Source organism: Calidris pugnax, unplaced genomic scaffold (assembly GCF_001431845.1).
Source record: "Calidris pugnax isolate Ruff unplaced genomic scaffold, ASM143184v1 scaffold188, whole genome shotgun sequence".
Classification (NCBI taxonomy): Eukaryota; Metazoa; Chordata; class Aves; order Charadriiformes; family Scolopacidae; genus Calidris; species Calidris pugnax.
This window is the reverse complement of record NW_015091257.1, coordinates 2,828,626-2,836,976: the sequence shown is the minus strand read 5'-3', so window position 1 is coordinate 2,836,976 and position 8,351 is coordinate 2,828,626. Positions and strand designations below refer to the sequence as shown.

At 40.9% G+C, this 8,351-nt stretch overlaps 1 protein-coding gene across 1 annotated transcript in view; it reads left to right on the top strand.

Annotated features, from left to right (window-relative positions):
* Positions 1-1,456: 1,456 nt before the first annotated feature.
* The window catches only part of OCA2 (oculocutaneous albinism II), a 198,692-nt gene continuing 191,797 nt past the window's right edge, over positions 1,457-8,351 (top strand). The window contains exon 1 of the mRNA XM_014960217.1: positions 1,457-1,541. The gene's annotated coding sequence lies outside the window, so the exon portion shown is untranslated. The remainder of the gene's footprint in view (positions 1,542-8,351) is intronic.

Sequence of the window (8,351 nt, the reverse complement as noted above, 5' to 3'; positions counted from 1 at the left end):
CTGTGACTAAAAAGGCCTGTTTCATGCTGGCAGGTCTATTGCTGCGCTAGAGCACTCAGGGAGGAACTGTCCTGTGATACTGGGGTTAGGTATAAATAGATTTACATTCACAAAATGTGGCCAGGCACTTCTTGAGTTACAGGGGTGTAAATAACTTCCTAGAGCCTAACCTATTGTCACCTTCATCTTTGTAGACAATCAGATTAAACTGGAACCTATTTTACAATAAAAAAAATCCATTACATGTGTTTTATGACCTTAAAAACACTCAAAACCAACACTGAAAAACACACTTTTGGACAATTAAATACTTCCAGCAGCACCACAAATTGAACATTTTAATAGAAAGCACACGGTGGTCCATTTTATCACATTTCCTCACCGGACTCGTACAGTAAGTGCCTCTCCCCAGCAGCGAGAAGAGTCGGCCCATGGATGTACCTCCATGATATACATCAAATGAGAGCAATGGAGATAATTATTGGTGACCTTATGAATTATCCTGAGGGAGCTGGAAGTGTTCAGCTCTGCCTTGAGTCTTAGAAGGTCAAAAAAGGTTACTCATCTTTCAAGAACAATTGCTTCTTTAGGAAGGCTCAGCTAGCAGAAACCATCATTACTACTTAAAAACACGCAGTTCTTCTAGGCAAAATGTCAATAGCATCATTCTCTTTGTGAAGAATGAATTTTTTATTATTTTCCTTTGTGTTTTTCTGCTTGTAACTATCCTATTAACGTAGCATCTGTTTCTCCAGTTAATATAATCTACACTCCCCGTATAGTATATAGCGTCTTTTATCAGTTTTGGTCTGATACAGGCAAAAAGAGCTTGGCTGCTGTGGTGCTTAAATAACCTTGCATTGAGTACTGCAGTGTAATTAGTAAATCTTTGAAATTCCAGTATAAAGAATGAGAATGAGTGTTTGTCAGGATAATCTCTTTAGTAGTTTCTGATGGCAGAAAAAGTGGTTTCCCCCTGCCCCCTTTTGAACATGACCAGTTTTTCATAGAGAGAACTGTTAAACCTGCTCTTTTATAACTTCTGTGGAGGTTTAACAATGGTTACCTTTGCTCTGTTCTCCTCCTGCTTCCTGCCCAAACTCCGGGCAGCATGTGAAGTGTCTGCTCAGTGAAGCTAACCAGGTTCTGTGTACTCTTTCTCAATTTGCCACTTGTTACAACCATCGCTGGCTTCGGAAGAGCTGTGTTTGGGCAGGGAGTAGCGGGTGCTTGAGTAAGTCGAGTGCTAGTTCCTCACTGAAATCACGTGATGGCAAATCTGGGAATTCCTGCTTCATTTATGAGTGTGCACAGGATGCAATGTCACTCTCTCCTCATCCAGAGATGCTTACTACAAAGAAGTGAACTGAAGTCATTTACCTAAATAAACTGCTTATTCAGAAAACACCAGGCATCTTGCAGCTCCCTCAGCTGAACCAAGTCTGTTATTTTTAACAGCTGTGCACTTTTTTTTTTTTTCCATTTTGGAGGCTTTTATTTTCAAAGAAAAGAACAGCTTCAAGAATTCTTCAAAAAAGCAGGTAAAATGCAATTTTTCTACAAGAAATATTTTCTAGCATAGTTTAATACGATTTTGTTACATTGAAAGGAGGAGTTTTAGTATGTGTTATAAAATAATCTGTATTAAAAGTTAGTCAAACTTAGCAAATGGTGCAGGGTCTCTGGACAGCATTTATATTTACCTGAGCATTCAGCATTTTATAACATTAGTGAGGCACATCGAGTATATGTTATAAAATTCGGTGGTTCTCTTTGTTATATTTCCTTTTACCTTTACATTGTCTCAAACATTAACCTTTCCTGGAATATTAAATATTTAAAGGATTGTTTTAACTTACTTTAGATTGCAGATTTTTTAGTTTTGTCCCTCCTATTTGTCTCCACATAAATTTCCCTATTTATGTGTAAGGGAAGTATTTCAGGCTTTCTTTTGGGCTAGATAGTCTGCAAAAAGTGAATCGTTAGGTTTAAAAAGTACATTTAGGTCTGCGTGTTGAGATAACACATTGATGTTGCAGAGTGAATACATCTTCAAAGTAAAACGATTTAATAAAAAATGAATGAAGCAGCTATATACACCCATTGCTTTTCTGAAGCGTTTCTTTTAGTGGATTTTACTCACGTTGGCTGTATTTGTAACAAGCTGTTGTGATTTTTCCAGTCATCTTGCTGGAGTAGTCTGCCAGCAAGAGAGCGGTCTGCAGGCCAACAATGGGCTGGTCTGTTCTGCTCAGCCCTGCTTTTGCTGCAGGAGCAAGAGGGTGAAACTGTACCACATCTCAAGATCTCGAGATTTTACAAATTAGCTGTGAACATTTGGTTTTCAATGAAACTTAAGGCAAGAAGTCAGGGGATTAATCACTTAAATGTAGCTACATAATTTTTATGGGGAATATTCATATATATATATATATGTATCAAATAAAATCTATTACTCATGTAAAACAGATGTTGAAGAGCTGCAAATTTCAAGAGGTGTGGTTCTGCTGATGTGTAGGAACGTCTTTGTATTTCTTAATACAGCCTTAGACGGAAAACAGACACTTATTTGCTGCCTGAACTCTCACAAAAAATGTTGGTCTTCTCACACGCTGCCATCAGAATTCCTGGTAGCTTCACAAGAGCAGCTCCTGAATTGTTGCCGAAAGCTTAGGTCTCGATGCAGACTTTGATCTATTGGTAGGAGGCTAATTTGGACCTCAACATTTCTCCGTTGAAGCGTCCATATGCTTTCTTCTGAGTTAAGCAGGTCACCATGAGTTAGGCTTAAACATCACTGTAACAAAGAAGGGAAACTATGGATGACAGAATTGCTGAAATTTAGAGCTGAACAGATCCTGTGAGTTAATGAGAAGATTTGTCTGGGTTATGGGCTTTTCCTACGGCTAAATCTAGGAGGAGAAATCATTCTTCACTGCAAGCCTTTGGGGATGCTGTTTGAGTAGAAACAGATGAAATATTTAGGCTTGGGGACATGTGAAACTCATGTCAAGGGACAAGGCAAGAGCAGAGTATTAGTCTAAAGCATTTACCTCTGCTTTTCCCTTCAGAGGTTGTGTTAAATAAAACTAAAGACTGCTAAGAGTACCAAGAAATTTCAACTTTTGCCCACTTTTTAATCGGTAGAGAAATAAAGTACAAAAGGGATAAAATGTATCATGTAAGAAGAGCCCTGTTAGTTCAAGACAATGCAACAATTATTTCTATAATGTTTTCCAATAACAATAGCTGCAGAAATACTGAGAAAAAAACCCACAGTCTAATGATTTTTTTTTTCTGTGACTGGGTGCTTTTGCCAGATCACATTTTCCCCTGAGGATTAACTTTGAACTGCCAATTAAAAGTTATTGCTAAATCCTGTTACAGCAGAAAGCCTCCAGGTCCTTATTGTTAAGATTTGGCCATTGTCTTTCCCACAGAATAGATTAAACTGCTAGGGTTTTTGTAAATTACTTTTGCAGAGTAGCCACATAGCCAATATATTTTTTAGGGGAAGGTTAGCAACTTTATTCAGTTCAGGTTATTTCATTCTATCAAAAACAAAGGAAAAAAAATCTGAAATTGAGACAAGAGCAAATATTACCACAGTGGTGTCTCAGTTTCTTCTTCAAAAGCTTTACAAAATCATGTCAACCTGTTCTAATTGCAAAAGAAAATTACTGACATCTTTGTACCAAAGGTTGGATGACCTGCCCTACAATTTTTTGGGCAAAGGAGCTAGAATACTGCAATAGTTCTACTATTTTCCACCAGGCACACGCTGTGTGTGTCACTGTTCTGAGTGGGGACAAATGAAGCATTATCTCAGAAACTGCCATGTGGTAATGGTTGGCAGATGTTGGCTTTTTTAATATGGTCACTGTAGGCTCATCATCCTCTGCAAAATCTGTGTGTCCAGATAGGAACAGATCAAACAGGAAAAAGAGGAATGAACTCACTGATATTTTAATTTGCCAAAGAGAAGAAAGAAAGTATTCATTAAAAGAGCTCCATAGTGCTGCCAAAACTGTCCATTCATACTGAGATGTGTGGAACATAAACACAGTATTCAGCCATAAATCAACATTTGGGTTTTCATGTCCCTCACATTGCCACAATTTTGCCCTGATCCTAGACCTGTGATCTCATTGAAAATATTGAAATTCTTGACTATTGCAGGAGTATAACTGTGCCCATCATTTTCCTATCAAAAAGGGCAGAAAATGGGATATCTTTCTAGAGAAAAAATGATAGCCTAGAATGAAAGAAAAGTTGCATTTCTGTTCAGCATATTAATAAGTGAACCCACTTCTATGCAGGGTACAGCATCTTCTGGTTGATTGACAACCTTTTCTTGCATGCATTACCTTGTTTTGAAGCCATCTTCATGAAACCAATTGAGAGAATATCTAGGCTGACAAAAAGCCTTCTGCAGCATTTGGTGGGTTTAGGTACCATGTCTGTGGTATTTCAGGAGCCTATAAAAAAGAGTAAAAAAATACCGAAGAGAGGACTTTGCTTAATTGGTAACATCAGCCACAGCTGCGGCCTTGGACTTATCTCTCAGAGAATCTGGCTTTTAAAATGGAGCCTCAGTAAGTGCAAAAGGTACCTGATACAGGGGCTGTTGAAATCTCATAAAAGACTCCCGGTAGCTACGTGGCACAGGACAAGGGTATGGAGGAATCTATCCTGTACAGATCTTTTCAGTCTGCTTGCCGCCGGGCAGCCTCCCTCGCCATTGACAGCAGATACCCCAATCTTCTTCCATGGTCATATGTCACTTCAGAGGCTTGATGTGTCTGCTGGCTCAACACTGTAGAGGTCTCATTTGATGCTCATTGCCTTTTACTAGTTTGCATAAACACATGATTTATTTTACTCTCTTGGGAGGGCTAATTATTGTTGCATTTGCTTGATCTATAAAGGTACCAGCACATCCTGTGGGTGCTACGCTTGAGGTCTCCTCTAACCATTTCTCTTCTCTGACAAACTGCTTATAGTGGAGAACTTCACCTCTTTTACATGTATCATTACAATTATTAGTTTAATTTAAGGTAGAAAATCCATCTGCTGCATTTCTGTTTTAATTAAATAAAACATGATGAGCCTTATAACCTTGTCATTTCAAAACTGATAACAGCATTGATTATTCTTCTCCAATAGACTGGGCTATGACCTCTCTGGTTGCTTCACACGAAGGGAGAGCAGGGTTTTTTTGTTTCACCGGGGGTATTATTTTGCACTAGTTCCCAGCTATTGAATTCTGCTCAGCCCCAACAGAACTAGTACTTCTTCTAGTACTGCTGTGGTGTTGCAGCTTGCAGCTCAGCCACCAGAGGTTTGGATTTGAGGAACAAGGTAGTGCCTCATTTGGCTACTGCCACAGCTGGGCTGCAGCTCTCAGTAGCCTCACAGAGATTGCCTGCACAGCGTGCTTCTCCAGCAGGGTTAGAGGCAGGGTTATCACTCTTCCCTGACAGAAAGAATGACCCCTGAGAAGCTTTTAGCCAAATATAATGGAGAGATACTTGCTCATGCTGGGGTGCTCTGGGCCTGCCCCAAAGCCAGAGCCTTGCTCTCAGGCCTTGAATTGGACTGCATAGTATTTGCCATTGTTCATGGGATCATTTGTTAAAAATCTCATTTTTTTTAAAATCTTTTATGAGACCAGGAGGACTTGAAACATACGTTTTCCTCCTAGTCCAGAGGCAGAAAGCCAATACAGTTACATGACTTCTTTTGGATTTGTGGATTTGTGATTAGCATGGATTTGTTAATTACTGTGCAGGCTGTCCCACGAGGCACAAGGCACAGCTGGGGCGTATTTTGTGTTCTGTGAGGAGCAGCAACAGGGTGAGTGTGGCAAAGTGCCTCTTTCAGCTACCTGGTGTGGGACCTGCTTCAGCAAGGACATCAGGAAGTTTTCTGGAAGGGAGTTTGTTTCAAACTACATCAAAGCGGTAATGTAAGTGTGACATTTGGTGCCAGTCCCTGTTCCTTGAACACCCTGCTGAAATGAAAGGGTGTCTATGGGTGGTTTTCCCTCTGAAAGAGGTTCTCTTTCAGAGAATTAATGAAATGCAGCATTTTGTAATTGCTTGTGCTAGAAATAATTTTTTTTGTTGTGGCTTTGTAGGCTTATAAGTTTGTAATTCGTTTTTTTCTAGCAGAACAGCTGGATTGGTTAAAATGCTTTGTGAAACCTATATTTAAGTCATAACACATGCAGCACAGATATTTAAGATTTTTTCCATTTTCTTGGGTGAAAAATGCCAAAAGGTACACAAAGTACAAATTGGAGCAATGTTGTAACTATTCAGGATCTTGCAGTACTAAAACTACTACTGCTCTTAAACTATAGCCTCTCCTATGGCAGACAGTAATCATAACCTATAGGCATATGCGTAGTTGAGGCAATGTCTCTTTTTCTGTAGAGACATCGTCCAATAATTGTATGATTATGAAGGAGTCATTTCAGTGTTTGCATATCTATCCCTAGTCCTCAATCTCTACAAATGGTGTCTGTTAATTTTTGTCATTGTGGGTCTTTGGAAGGGCAGTTAATTTTAGTTGCTAGTAGAATTCATGTTATAGAAGCCACTTCAAATTTCACTGTCTCTGCGGAGATCTTATGATAGATGGGTAATTTAGAAATTGGTTTTAATTAAGCTAACCGGAGTTCTGTAGGCAGAAATGTTTGTCAAAACAGTATCATTGATCATCAGTAATGTTCCTATCATAAAGCACTTTTGAATATTTGCCATTTACATTTAGGAATGTATGGAGGAAGATTTCTGGTTAAGGAGGCTGAGTAAAGCAAGAATAGTTTCTACCTGTTTGGTAGCTCTGCCAATATGTTTTCTTCTACCTTTCCAAAGACACAATGCACCTTCATTAATCTCTGTTAATTATCTTCTGATTTCCTGATTAGGTAATTAAAATTTCTCACTCTGTCCCATCAGTAGCAGGGAGAATTTCACCTGGCAGTCGTGAAGGGCAGTGGGCAAATTACACAGTCTGGAATACAAATATCACTTGTAAAACTGGAAAAAACCCAAAGTAAGCCTTGAGATATACATAGATGAGACAGCTGTGCACCTCAAAGATAAAGCTCCTGAAAATTGGCAAAGGAGGGAGAGGCAGAGACACTTCAGCAGTGCTTCTGTAGGAAATGAGGCAGCTGAACACACTCACTCACTAATAGGCAGAAGAAAACTTACTGGGAGAGCCTGAAATGCCCTCAAACATGGCTCAAGCTTCAGTCAAGAACCTGACTTTTCCAACAATAAACTTTGTTACATCCATTGAAAGCAAAAGCCCCTTACTTTTTTGTGCTGGTGTTTTATACTTGCTTTTATATCTGTTAATACATTTTTTTCTTTTTTCTTTTTTTCAAAATTGGCAGTCTTGTGCTTGTATGCCTTTGCTCGATTTACTTTAAAATTTCCCACTGCACCGAATAGGGCTAATTGAATTTATAAGCTGATGTTTCACCCTGCAGATACAATTTCCCCTTGCGATTATTAACTATAGCCAGTAGTGGACAATTATCTTTCATTTGAGCTGGAGCCTGGCGAACCTTGGTGCCCACGGATGCCTCTTCCTGTGACAATCCGTGGGGAGGTTGTGGTAGAGCAAGGAATCAGGGCAGGTGGGGGAAATGGAAGGGGGTCTGTTCATAAATCCCCACCTCCTCCTTCAGCGGGTTTTGAGTCCAAATGCTCCTCAGACCGTCTGTGTCTAACCGGGAATGCCTCGTCGCTGTCTGAGGAATTTTACATAACGGTGGGGCCGGTCAGCTGAGAGGGGAGCCTCAGACAAACCCTCTCGCTGCTGTCATGTGCGCCGGGGCCTGGCCCTTGCCTGGTACGGGTTTGCTGCAGGCATCGCCCGCTCGTTTTAAGCAAACATCCCTCTGGGCAGGCGGGGGCCCAGCCCGTGGTGAAGTTTCAGGTGGTGGCTTGTGGGGACGGGGTGGAGGGTAAGCTTTTCAGAAGCATCTTTTGCCAGCAGTGTGCCCAGGTGGCCAAGAAGGCCAACAGCATCCTGGCCTGTATCAAGAACAGTGTGGCGAGTAGAGCCCGAGAGGTGATCGTCCCCCTGTACTCGGCACTGGTGAGGCCCCACCTCGAGTACTGTGTCCAATTTTGGGCCCCCTACCACAAGAGGGACATTGAGGTGCTGGAGCGGGTCCAGAGAAGGGCAACGAAGCTGGTGAGGGGTCTGGAGCACAAGTCTTACGAGGAGAGGCTGAGGGAACTGGGGTTGTTCAGTCTGGGGAAGAGGAGACTGAGGGGAGACCTTATCGCTCTGTACAAGTACCTGAAAGGAGGCTGTAGAGAGACGGG